Source organism: Haliotis rufescens, unplaced genomic scaffold (assembly GCF_023055435.1).
Source record: "Haliotis rufescens isolate VD_foot unplaced genomic scaffold, xgHalRufe1.0.p SCAF_1, whole genome shotgun sequence".
NCBI lineage: Eukaryota > Metazoa > Mollusca > Gastropoda > Lepetellida > Haliotidae > Haliotis > Haliotis rufescens.
This window is the reverse complement of record NW_025963779.1, coordinates 86855622-86867788: the sequence shown is the minus strand read 5'-3', so window position 1 is coordinate 86867788 and position 12167 is coordinate 86855622.

Genomic DNA, 12167 nt, shown 5'->3' with positions numbered 1-12167 from the left:
ACCATTTATCAAAAGGTGAAGACTGTTTAGAGAAAACATGGATGGTCACTTCCTGAGATGCGAATTGTTTCAATCTCCAGGAGTAAGTTGTTTATAAATGTCTGACAACAGCATCCAATCTTAAAACGTCCGGGTCTTTGTGAGTGATTTGGGTGTAACAGGTTCTGGCCCAGGTAAGGGACACAACTCTGCTCAGCGAATTAAGGCGGGCTGCGTGGAGAAATACTTGCTACAACGGAATTGATAGATCAGATTAAGTCCTGGCGCAGGTAAGGGACACAACTCTGCTCAGCGAATTAAGGTGGGCTGCGTGGAGAAATACTTGCTACAACGGAATTGATAGATCAGATTAAGTGATAAGCACTACTATAAGCATACAATTTTATCTGAATCACTTGTCAGCTGACCAGAGTTACCTCGTCTACCCAAATTCTACTGAGGCAAAACGAATCTTTATTATCGAATGCATACGGTGTTTCGAGCATAATGCGCAGTAAAAATCTGCGATCAGCTTTTGATGCTTTGACAGTGCATTATTTATGATTAAACACTTCACATTATTATATTAATTTGTATGTTTATATTGTGTATATATTTGCACTATATACCATGTAATTCATTCTATACACTTACAGCATTGAAATGTTACTTTAAGTACCCATCATGTCAAGACCAAGTTGACGATAGCTCACTTAGCTAAGCTAAAATAAGGTACAACTTTATGGATAGCAACTTCTTGTTTATTGCATATGCCAATCAAACACCTGGCAAAGCTAATTAAAATCAACCAATGCTATCGGAAGTGTTTACTTTACTTTAATCTAATCTATTGTTTTCTTTACCTGTTACCTATTGTTACTACGTAATCACCATTGTATAGACATTCAGACGATGTTATTGACGCAATTGCCACTTGTCATGGTCACGTGATAACTGTTCCAAGAACTCATTTCGGCCTGTCCAATCAAATTCCTATTAGTAAATTACCAATTTTTTTTCAACGAACAATATTGTATTTAAAGGGCACATGATACGTTTTGACCAATCAGGAGAATGCTAACGTTGATCAGTGGTGATTACAGTACTTTTTACACCATAAAAACAGGTCCGTGATTTCACATCGAGCTCACTTGTACAAACTTTATTTATTATGTCAAATAATATCATAATTGAAATTTACCATTTATGAGTAGGAAGTGGAAAATAGTATGTAAATAGTGTACTTGCATGAATATTGTCATGCATAATATCACAGTCATTGTTGAATATGTAAGTGAATTAGATATATTGACATGATTAGTTGTGCATTGATGTATTGCACATCATTTATATGCTGATAAAGAACTAATACAAATATGTGGTTCAACGGCAAATATAATTTACATATGATTTATATGACGACCTTTGAGGTATATTTGAGATATGCTTAAAGTAAATGTATGACTAGTTCATGAATATTTGTCATTCAATGTTATGTTGAAAGAATGAACAATTATAATTATTGTTACTATGTACACAAATCCTACCATATGAATTGCTTATGTTCCAATAAAAATGTGATTTTTATATAAGATTATTGTCTGATTATTTATGAACATCACGTTGGATCTCACAATAAATACTGAAACATCTCTTAAGCTAATAACTTGCTATCCCATAAGTAACGGGATAGCATAGCGATCTGCCGAACTGTTCACATAGGATTTTGCCGCGTCAATGTAAACAAAATTGAATAAATTTTGAATGAAATTAATAATATAGATTAAAAACATAAGTATCGACATACAATGAACATTTTATGAATATAACCATATTGTGTCATACCAGGATTAAATTAACATTGTGATAACATGATACCCGCCTCTTTGATGTTGCGTGCCGCGAGGTGAAATTGCAAAACAAAAATCGTCAAGCGTGATCGCAAAGCGACAATTGATCTTTTTACTAATCCCAGAAGAAGTAATGAGCAGCTTCCGGCGACACTTGGCCGTTGTTCTTCAGCAGTGTTACCGCCTCCGTGGTCTAGTGGTAGAGCGTCCGCCCGGAGAGCGGAATGTCCGGGGTTCGATCCCCGGCCGCGTCACAGTTAAAGACGTTAAAGACCGTACTTGTTACCCTGGACTGGTCGGTTTGGAGTCAGTATACTGTGCCTGTGTGTTAAACTTTGGCATGGTAGCATGGTCTCAGTGTGCTAGCACTATAAAATCGACATCACTCTACAATCAAGCATCCACACACACACGTGCATGTAAGTCGCTATATAAGTGCAATAATCTTGGAAATGACGTTAAACCCCTTTTCACCTCACCTCTTCAGCTGTGTTCTCCAAACAATGGCGTCATCGGCTTAAGACACTTGGCGACTTTCTTAGAAGGTTATACACTCAGTTGCTTGGTTCTTTTTTGAGATTGTAAAAAGTTTTTGAGAGTCCACATGGTATTAATTTCATTTTTTCGCAAATGCTCTCTGTGGATAAAACGAAAACTCTTCCATAATTGTATTGAGGAGTATGGTTAATCTTTGAGACAGGGATTTGGTGGTATATTTGCTGGACCAATCAATGAATTCTCACCTGGATATTCACGGGGAAACAAGCATTGGTAGCTGAAGACCAATTCTAACCTGGATCTTCACGGAGGGGGAAACAAGCATGGGTAGCTGAAGACCAATTCTAACCTGGATCTTCACGGAGAGGGAAACAAGCATGGGTTGCTGAAGACCTATTCTAACCTGGATCTTCACGGAGGGGGAAACAAGCATTGGTTGCTGAAGACCAATTCTAACCCGGATCTTCACGGAGAGGGAAACAAGCATGGGTTGCTGAAGACCAATTCTAACCCGGATCTTCACGGAGAGGGAAACAAGCATGGGTTGCTGAAGACCAATTCTAACCTGGATCTTCACGGAGGGGGAAACAAGCATGGGTTGCTGAAGACCAATTCTAACCTGGATCTTCACGGAGAGGGAAACAAGCATGGGTTGCTGAAGACCAATTCTAACCTGGATCTTCACGGAGCGGGAAACAAGCATGGGTTGCTGAAGACCAATTCTAACCTGGATCTTCACGGAGCGGGAAACAAGCATTGGTAGCTGAAGACCAATTCTAACCTGGATCTTCACGGAGGGGGAAACAAGCATGGGTTGCTGAAGACCAATTCTAACCTGGATCTTCACGGATGCGGAAACAGGCATGGGTTGCTGAAGACCAATTCTAACCTGGATCTTCACGGAGCGGGAAACAAGCATGGGTTGCTGAAGACCAATTCTAACCTGGATCTTCACGGAGCGGGAAACAAGCATGGGTTGCTGAAGACCAATTCTAACCTGGATCTTCACGGAGCGGGAAAAACAAGCTTTGGTTGCTGAAGACCAATTCTAACCTGGATCTTCACGGAGGGGGAAACAAGCATGGGTAGCTGAAGACCAATTCTAACCTGGATCTTCACGGAGGGGGAAACAAGCATGGGTTGCTGAAGACCAATTCTAACCTGGATCTTCACAAGCATGCATATGGTTTGCTAAAGACCAATTCTAAATCCGTATCTTCACAGTGGAACTAAGAAAGAAGAAACACTATTAATTTTGTTATAATGCGTTGACCTGTTATAGAAAAGAATGAGTATGTCATGTGATATGTTGTGACGAATGAGAGATGGTAGGTGATGTCATGGTTGTATGTCCAAGCTATCTACTTTCCTACATCTATTTGCCTGTATATTATGTTACAGTCAACTTATTAGATGAGTCGTCATGTTTAGTCGCTTGGTAAATGACATTTAGCCAATATGTTGACTGATGAAGAAATCTGCCACGCATCATTACTATCAACTTTTGACCTGAAAACCTGAAGACATTCCAGTAAATATACCACCAAACACATGTCTTAAAGATAATATCCTCAATGCAACAAAGGAAGGGATTTCTTCATACACACGGAAAGTACTTGAGATTAGTGGAATTTGTATCATGTGGATTATCAAAATATCAAAAGATTTACAATCTGTTCAGTTATGTCAAAACATTTGATTTGTCACCACTTTGTACACTTCTAACCCACACAACAAACTTCAGAAAAAATTCATTCCTTGATCCATCAGGCTAAAACTTGGTGAATGTAGTCTTCAGAGGGTCAGGGAAATTGTCAAAAGTGAAAGAAAATGTTATCTGAGAAAACACTGTGTGAAATGCTGGTAAACGATAACAACTATACGAACTTTGGGGATAAAACATCTTGGCAAGAAGTCGGTATCCCCATGAGCGCCCATTGTGCCCCAACCCCATCCGTTTCTTCTTCTGCTCGGATTGGCAAAATCTAAACAAGAGAATTCGACCAAGGAGTTTAACTAAATCTGAAGATATATCAATGATATCCCACAATAACGGTCAAATAGCCGATTCCTTCCACTGATTTACCCGCCTGAAACAGACATAAAAGAGACCAGTGAAACCGCCTGCAGAACAGAACATATGTCAGACCCCGGTGTCAGATCGACACACAAGACTGATGTGTGGAATGTGAGGTGCGTCTTGCAGAACAGAACATATGTCAGACCCCGGTGTCAGATCGACACACAAGACTGATGTGTGGAATGTGAGGTGCGTCTTGCAGAACAGGACATATGTCAGACCCCGGTGTCAGATCGACACACAAGACTGATGTGTGGAATGTGAGGTGCGTCTTGCAGAACAGGACATATGTCAGACCCCGGTGTCAGATCGACACACAAGACTGGTGTGTGGAATGTGAGATGCGTCTTGCAGAACAGGACATATGTCAGACCCCGGTGTCAGATCGACACACAAGACTGATGTGTGGAATGTGAGGTGCGTCTTGCAGAACAGGACATATGTCAGACCCCGGTGTCAGATCGACACACAAGACTGGTGTGTGGAATGTGAGGTGCGTCTTGCAGAACAGGACATATGTCAGACCCCGGTGTCAGATCGACACACAAGACTGGTGTGTGGAATGTGCGATGCGTCTTGCAGACCAGGGCAGATGATCTGTTTCATATTTAGATCTGTACACAAAGATTCAGAGTGACAAATAACACCTCTACACTACGTACAAGAGGGATGACTTCAACTTTCCTTTTATGTCGAGCAATATTCCAACAACCCAAGCCTTTCAGGTGAACAATTGACTTGCCTTTGCAAGTGTCTGTGACGGGCGCCAACGATGGGTCAGGATACTCTAACCTTTTCGCGAACACCTTGTGTCATCCCTATTCAATAGTGATTCATAAACACCTGCTCATGATATAGTCGGAATCATTCAATCGACTCTATTTGGGCAGAGATTTCTTATGAATATGGAAAGGGTGTTGTCGCTTTTATTTGGTGTCTATATTTCACGACTTATATAAAATAATTCTAAATGTAGTGTATGTATATGTGGTGGAGATATATTTGTTTGTTGTTTAACGCCACATTCAGCAATATCCCAACAAAACGATGGTGGTCTGTAAATAATCGAATCTGGACCAGACATCCAATCCAGTGGTTGTTGACATCATGAGCATCGATCTATACAATTGGGATACGATGACATGCATCAACCACATCAGCGAGCCCCCCTCTCACGACAAGCATAGGTTGCTGAAGATCATTTCTAACCCGAGTGAAAGAGATCAGGGCGATCATACCTAGCGTTGCTATTGCTATTGCTATCCAAATGGAAATCCTGTATTGACATGACATTTACCCTATTTCTGTCGGTGGTTAGAGTGGACGCACATCAACAGTAATAGATTACGTACGACGTCGCTCCTTCAACTGTCTAACTGTTCTTTAATGCTTCACCTTCAATAAATCTCAACTTCTGGCCAAGATGCTAACAAAAGTTGTTTTGATTCTGTCATAGATCCATGTCAGATATCAATACGGTGAAATAGCAATTGTGCGTCTCTCACGGTTCTGACTTAATTACCCACTAAAAGGATATTACTGTAGCCATGTTCCTCTAATGACATTGGTATTCGATTGACACTTAATCATCATCGTTCATGACGCGTATTGATGTCCTGTATTTTGAGTGCTTATATGTCAGATCTCACAGGGTATGTCTGGCTACATCCTGAACTACTCGCCTGTGTTTTGAGTGATTATATGATAGATCTCACAGGTTATGTCTGGCTGCATCGTGAACTCCTAGTTTGTGTTTTGAGTGATTATATATCAGATCTCACAGGTTATGTCTAGCTGCATCGTGAACTCCTAGTTTGTGTTTTGAGTGATTGTTTGTCAGATCTCACAGGGTATGTCTGGCTTCATCGTGAACTCCTAGTTTGTGTTTTGAGTGATTGTTTGTCAGATCTCACAGGGTATGTCTGGCTGCATCGTGAACTCCTAGTTTGTGTTTTGAGTGATTGTTTGTCAGATCTCACAGGTTATGTCTGGCTTCATCGTGAACTCCTAGTTTGTGTTTTGAGTGATTGTTTGTAAGATCTCACAGGGTATGTCTGTCTTCATCGTGAACTCCTAGTTTGTGTTTTGAGTGATTGTTTGTCAGATCTCACAGGGTATGTCTGGCTTCATCGTGAACACCTAGTTTGTGTTTTGAGTGATTGTTTGTAAGATCTCACAGGGTATGTCTGGCTTCATCGTGAACTCCTAGCCTGTGTTTTGAGTGATTATATGTCAGATCTCACAGGGTATGTCTGGCTGCATCCTGAACTACTCGCCTGTGTTTTGAGTGATTAAATGTCAGATCTCACAGGGTGTGTCTGGCTTCATCGTGAACTCCTCGCCTGTGTTTTGAGTGATTGTTTGCAGATCTCACAGGGTATGTCTGGCTGCATCGTGAACTCCTAGTTTGTGTTTTGAGTGATTGTTTGTAAGATCTCACAGGGTATGTCTGGCTGCATCGTGAACTCCTAGCCTGTGTTTTGAGTGATTATATGTCAGATCTCACAGGGTATGTCTGGTTGCATCGTGAACTCCTCGCCTGTGTTTTGAGTGATTGTTTGTCAGATTTCACGGGGTGTGTCTGGCTGCATCGTGAACTCCTAGTTTGTGTTTTGAGTGATTGTTTGTAAGATCTAACAGGGTATGTCTGGCTGCATCGTGAACTCCTAGTTTGTGTTTTGAGTGATTATATGTCAGATCTCACAGGTTATGTCTGGCTACATCCTGAGCTACTCGCCTGTGTTTTGAGTGCTTATATGTCAGATATCACAGGGTATGTCTGGCTTCATCGTGAACTCCTAGCCTGTGCTTTGAGTGATTGTTTGTCAGATCTCACAGGGTATGTCTGGCTGCATCGTGAACTCCTAGTTTGTGTTTTGAGTGATTGTTTGTCAGATCTCACAGGGTATGTCTGGCTGCATCGTGAACTCCTAGCCTGTGCTTTGAGTGATTGTTTGTCAGATCTCACAGGGTATGTCTGGCTGCATCGTGAACTCCTAGCCTGTGTTTTGAGTGATTGTTTGTCAGATCTCACAGGGTATGTCTGGCTGCATCGTGAACTCCTAGCCTGTGTTTTGAGTGATTGTTTGTCAGATCTCACAGGGTATGTCTGGCTGCATCGTGAACTCCTAGCCTGTGTTTTGAGTGATTGTTTGTCAGATCTCACAGGGTATGTCTGGCTGCATCGCGAACTCCTCGCTTTGATGCTGCAGCATATGTTGCAGGGGTGAGTATTAATATCAATATAATGATTGAGTGAGTAATTTAACGCCAATTTGAACCACAATAAATCTTTCAAAACGTGTATGGTAGACATGATGAGGACATTTCCATAATTGACGATTCAGTGAAAAATCACACAAATCCCTATGCCCGATGCGATTCACCATTTTGACTTGTACCGTGTGTTCCCGTGATGTTGTTTTTCGGGTGAACGATTGACTTGCCTTTATGTGTGATTGTGACGGGTGCCACCGGTGGGGCAGGATACGCCCACCTTCACGCGAACACCTGTATCATTTTTCTATTTTTTAGTGATTCACGAATAAATGCTTATAATATAGTCGGAATCGAGCAATGGGCTTTGCTTTTAGTAGCGATTTCATATGGTTGTGGAAATGGTTGTATATATATAACTTCATGTCAGCTTCATGTGGGACATCGTGAACTCCTAGTTTGTGTTTTGAGTGATTGTTTGTAAGATCTCACAGGGTATGTCTGGCTGCATCGTGAACTCCTAGTTTGTGTTTTGAGTGATTGTTTGTAAGATCTCACAGGGTATGTCTGGCTGCATCGTGAACTCCTAGTTTGTGTTTTGAGTGATTGTTTGTCAGATCTCACAGGGTATGTCTGGCTGCATCGTGAACTCCTAGTTTGTGTTTTGAGTGATTGTTTGTAAGATCTCACAGGGTATGTCTGGCTGCATCGTGAACTCCTAGCCTGTGTTTTGAGTGATTGTTTGTCAGATTTCACGGGGTGTGTCTGGCTGCATCGTGAACTCCTAGTTTGTGTTTTGAGTGATTGTTTGTAAGATCTAACAGGGTATGTCTGGCTGCATCGTGAACTCCTAGTTTGTGTTTTGAGTGATTATATGTCAGATCTCACAGGGTATGTCTGGTTGCATCGTGAACTCCTCGCCTGTGTTTTGAGTGATTGTTTGTCAGATTTCACGGGGTGTGTCTGGCTGCATCGTGAACTCCTAGTTTGTGTTTTGAGTGATTGTTTGTAAGATCTAACAGGGTATGTCTGGCTGCATCGTGAACTCCTAGTTTGTGTTTTGAGTGATTATATGTCAGATCTCACAGGTTATGTCTGGCTACATCCTGAACTACTCGCCTGTGTTTTGAGTGCTTATATGTCAGATATCACAGGGTATGTCTGGCTGCATCGTGAACCCCTAGCCTGTGCTTTGAGTGATTGTTTGTCAGATCTCACAGGGTATGTCTGGCTGCATCGTGAACTCCTAGCCTGTGTTTTGAGTGATTGTTTGTCAGATCTCACAGGGTATGTCTGGCTGCATCGTGAACTCCTAGCCTGTGCTTTGAGTGATTGTTTGTCAGATCTCACAGGGTATGTCTGGCTGCATCGCGAACTCCTCGCTTTGATGCTGCAGCATATGTTGCAGGGGTGAGTATTAATATCAATATAATGATTGAGTGAGTAATTTAACGCCAATTTGAACCACAATAAATCTTTCAAAACGTGTATGGTAGACATGATGAGGAAATTTCCATAATTGACAGCCGACAGTGTGAAGTGACACGGTTGGCCGACCCAGTGCTTCACAGCCGACAGTGTGTGGTGACACAGCAGGCCGACCCACTGCTACACAGCCGACGGTGTGGAGTGACACGGCAGGCCGACCCAGTGCTACACAGCCGACAGTGTGAAGTGACACGGCAGGCCGACCAAAGTGCTACACAGCCGACGGTGTGGAGTGACACGGCAGGCCGACCCAGTGCTTCACAGCCGACAGTGTGTGATGACACGGCAGGCCGACCCACTGCTACACAGCCGACGGTGTGGAGTGACACGGCAGGCCGACCCAGTGCTACACAGCCGACAGTGTGAAGTGACACGGCAGGCCGACCCACTGCTACACAGCCGACGGTGTGGAGTGACACGGCAGGCCGACCCAGTGCTACACACCCGACAGTGTGAAGTGACACGGCAGGCCGACCCAGTGCTACACAGCCGACGGTGTGGAGTGACACGGCAGGCCGACCCAGTGCTTCACAGCCGACAGTGTGTGGTGACACGGCAGGCCGACCCACTGCTACACAGCCGACAGTGTGGAGTGACACGGCAGACCGACCCATTGATACAGCCGACAGTGTGTGGTGACACGGCAGGCCGACCCATTGATACAGCCGACAGTGTGTGGTGACACGGCAGGCCGACCCATTGATACAGCCGACAGTGTGTGGTGACACGGCAGGCGGACCCATTGATACACAGCCGACGGTGTGTGGAGACACGGCAGGCCGACCCACTGCTACACAGCCGACGGTGTGGAGTGACACGGCAGGCCGACCCATTGATACAGCCGACAGTGTGTGGTGACACGGCAGGCCGACCCATTGATACAGACGACAGTGTGTGGTGACACGGCAGGCCGACCCACTGCTTCACAGCCGACAGTGTGTGGTGACACGGCAGGCCGACCCACTGCTTCACAGCCGACAGTGTGAAGTGACACGGCAGGCCGACCCACTGCTACACAGCCGACAGTGTGTGGTGACACGGCAGGCCGACCCACTGCTACACAGCCGACAGAGTGGAGTGACACGGCAGACCGACCCATTGATACAGCCGACAGTGTGTGGTGACACGGCAGGCCGACCCATTGATACAGCCGACAGTGTGTGGTGACACGGCAGGCCGACCCATTGATACAGCCGACAGTGTGTGGTGACACGGCAGGCGGACCCATTGATACACAGCCGACGGTGTGTGGAGACACGGCAGGCCGACCCACTGCTACACAGCCGACGGTGTGGAGTGACACGGCAGGCCGACCCATTGATACAGCCGACAGTGTGTGGTGACACGGCAGGCCGACCCATTGATACAGACGACAGTGTGTGGTGACACGGCAGGCCGACCCACTGCTTCACAGCCGACAGTGTGAAGTGACACGGCAGGCCGACCCATTGATACAGCCGACGGTATGTGATACGGCAGGCCGACCCAGTGCTACACAGCCGACGGTGTGTTGAGACACGGCAGACCGACCCATTGATACGGCCGACGGTATGTGATACGGCAGGCCGACCCAGTGCTACACAGCCGACGGTGTGTTGAGACACGGCAGACCGACCCATTGATACGGCCGACGGTATGTGATACGGCAGGCCGACCTACTGCTACACAGCCGACAGTGTGTTGAGACACAGCAGACCGACCCATTGATACGGCCGACGGTGTGTGATACGGCAGGCCGACCCACTGCTACACAGCCGACGGTGTGTGGAGACACGGCAGGCCGACTTACTGCTAAACAGCCGACGGTGTCTGGTGACACGACAAGGCGGTCCAAGTGCTACACACCCGACGGTATGTGGTGACACGGCAGGCCGACCCACTGCTACACAGCCGACGGTGTGGAGTGACACGGCAGGCCGACCCAGTGCTACACACCCGACAGTGTGAAGTGACACGGCAGGCCGACCCAGTGCTACACAGCCGACGGTGTGGAGTGACACGGCAGGCCGACCCAGTGCTTCACAGCCGTCAGTGTGTGGTGACACGGCAGGCCGACCCACTGCTACACAGCCGACGGTGTGGAGTGACACGGCAGGCCCACCCAGTGCTACACAGCCGACAGTGTGAAGTGACACGGCAGGCCGACCCACTGCTACACAGCCGACGGTGTGGAGTGACACGGCAGGCCGACCCAGTGCTACACACCCGACAGTGTGAAGTGACACGGCAGGCCGACCCAGTGCTACACAGCCGACGGTGTGGAGTGACACGGCAGGCCGACCCAGTGCTTCACAGCCGACAGTGTGTGGTGACACGGCAGGCCGACCCACTGCTACACAGCCGACGGTGTGGAGTGACACGGCAGGCCGACCCAGTGCTTCACAGCCGACAGTGTGTGGTGACACGGCAGGCCGACCCACTGCTTCACATCCGACGGTGTGGAGTGACACGGCAGGCCGACCCAGTGCTTCACATCCGACGGTGTGGAGTGACACGGCAGGCCGACCCAGTGCTTCACATCCGACGGTGTGGAGTGACACGGCAGGCCGACCCAGTGCTACACATCCGACGGTGTGTGGAGACACGACAGGTCGACCCACTGCTACACACCCGACGGTGTGTGGAAACACCGCAGGCCAATCCATTGGTACAGCCGACGGTGTGTGATACGGCAGGCCGACCCACTGCTACACAGCCGACGGTGTGTGATACGGCAGGCCGACCCACAACAAGCCCGTGTCTACATATGCAGATATTGCAAGCATTAATTACACTGTGGCATTGATTCTGTCTTTAATGTCCCATACAGAGACAAGGACCTGCTCGTTCTATTAAGGATAAGATCAACGTAATCACAGATTCGACAGCCAATCGCAATGAAGCCAAAGAAAAACGGGCAATAGAAGTACTCGAGTAACGGAAATACGGGTAGCAAAAATACAAGTAACAGAAACATGGATAACAGAAGTACGGGTAACAGAAATACAGGTAACAGAAACATGGGTAACAGAAGTACTGGTAACAGAAACATGGGTAACAGAAGTACTGGTAACAAA